The following is a 2,608-nucleotide window of genomic DNA, read 5'->3' on the forward strand; positions in this document are numbered from 1 at the left end:
CACCCAACACCACATCCACCACACTGCCACCCCAACCGCACAGCCACCCCACAGTACCCAACACCACCCCCACCCCACAGCACCCCAGTCCCACAGCCACCACACAGCACCCAACACCACAGCCACCCCACAGTACCCCCAACACCACAGCCACCCACACACCCCAACACCAGCCAACCACATTACCCCAACACCACAGCCATCCACACTTACCCCCAACACCACAGCCACCCCACAGTACCCCCAACAACACCCCACAGTACCCGAACACCACACCACCCCCACAGTACCCCAGCACCACAGCCACCCCACAGTACCCCAACACCACTGCCACCCCACAGCACCAACACCACAGCCACCACAGCACCCCACACACACCCACCCCACAGTACAACACAAAGCCACCCCAGGGTACAGACCCCAGGGTACCCCAGTACCACAGCCACCCCACAGTACCCCAACACCACACCCACCAGCACTCCAACACCACAGCCACCCCACAGTCACCCCAACACCACAGCCACCCCACAGACTCCAACACCACAGCCACCCCACAGCACTCCAACACCACACACCCCACAGCACCCCCACACCACAGTACCCCAGTCCCACAGCCACCACAGCACTCCAACACACAGCCACCCCACAGTACCCCAACACCACAGCCACCCCACAGCACCCCAACACCACTGCCACCCCCACAGTACCCCAACACCACACCTCCCCCACAGCACCCGTCCCACACCCACCCCACAGCACCTGGCACCACAGCCACCCACAGCACCCCACACCCCACACAGCACCCAACACCACACCCACCCCACACCCCAACACCACATCCACCACAGCCACCCCCAACCACAGCCACCCCACAGCACCCCAACACCACCCCACCCCACAGTACCCCAGTCCCACAGCCACCACACAGCACCCAACACCACAGCCACCCCACAGTACCCCAACACCACAGCACCCCACACTCCCAACACCACAGCCACCTCACACTCCCCAACACCACAGCCACCCCACAGTACCCCAACACCACAGCCACCCCACACACTCCCGCCAACACCACAGCCACCCCACAGCACCCGAACACCACACCTACCCCACAGTACCCCAGCACCACAGCCAACCCACAGCATTCCCCAACACCACAGCCACCCCACAGCACCCCCATCACAGCCACCCCACAACAGCACCCCACACCCACCCCACAGCACAACACCACAGCCACCCCAGGGCCCCCAGTACCCCAGGGTTCCCCAGAACCACACCCCACAGCACACCCCAACACCACACCCACCCCACAGTACTCCAACACCACAGCCACCCCACAGCACCCCAACACCACAGCCACCCCACGTACCCCAACACCACAGCCACACCCCACAGTACCCCAACACCACAGCCACCTACAGTACTCCAACACCACGCACCCCACAGTACCCCAACACCACAGCCCCCCAGGCACCTACCACCACAGCCACCCCACAGTACCCCAACATCACAGCCCTCCCACAGTACCTCCAACACCACAGCCCCACAGGCACCCCAACACACACTCACCCACAGTACCCCAACACCACACTCACTCCACAGTACCCCAACACCACACCCACCCCACATGCAACCCAACACCACAGCCACCCCACAGTTCCCCAGTACCACACCCACCCCACAGCACCCCAACACCACAGCACTCAGTACCACAGCCACCCTACAGCTCCCCAACACCACAGCCACCCCACAGTACCCCAACACCACACCCACCCCACAGCACCCCAACACCACAGCAACCCCACAGTACCCCCAACACCACACAGACCCACCAGTACCCCAACACTACAGCCACCCCACAGTACCCCCAACACCACACCCACTCCACAGTACCCCAACACCACAGCCACCCCACAGTACCCCAACACACCACAGCCACCCCACAGTACCCCAACACCACAGCCACCCCACAGTACCCGAACACCACAGCCACCCCACAGCACCTGAAACACACACCCACTCCCCACAGGCACCACACCAGCCAACCCACAGCACCCCCAACACCACCACAACCCCACAGTACCCCAACACAGCCAACCCACAGTGCCCCAACCACACCCACCCCACAGCAACACCACAGCCACCCCAGGGTACCCAGTGCACCCCCAGGGCTCCCCAACCACACCCCACGGTGCCCCAACACCACACCCACCCCACAGTACCCAACACCACAGCCAATCCAATAGCACCCAACACCACAGCCATCCCACAGTACCCCAACACCACAGCCAACACCCCACAGCACCCCAACACCACACAGCCCCACAGCACCCCAACACCACAGCCACCCACAGTACCCCAGCACCACAGCCACCACACAGTACCCCAACACACACCCACCCCACAGCACCCCAGTACCACAGCCACCCCACAGTACCCCAACACCACCACCACCCACACAGCCCCAACACCACAGCCACCGGTCCCAAGACCACACCCACCACCAGCACCCAAACACCACGTCCACTGCACAACACCACAAGCCATCCACACAGTACCCCAACACCACAGCCACCCACAGCACCCAACACCACCCCACAGCACCCAA

The sequence above is a fragment of the Homarus americanus genome, unplaced genomic scaffold (genome assembly GCF_018991925.1).
Source record: "Homarus americanus isolate GMGI-L3 unplaced genomic scaffold, GMGI_Hamer_2.0 scaffold11302, whole genome shotgun sequence".
Classification (NCBI taxonomy): Eukaryota; Metazoa; Arthropoda; class Malacostraca; order Decapoda; family Nephropidae; genus Homarus; species Homarus americanus.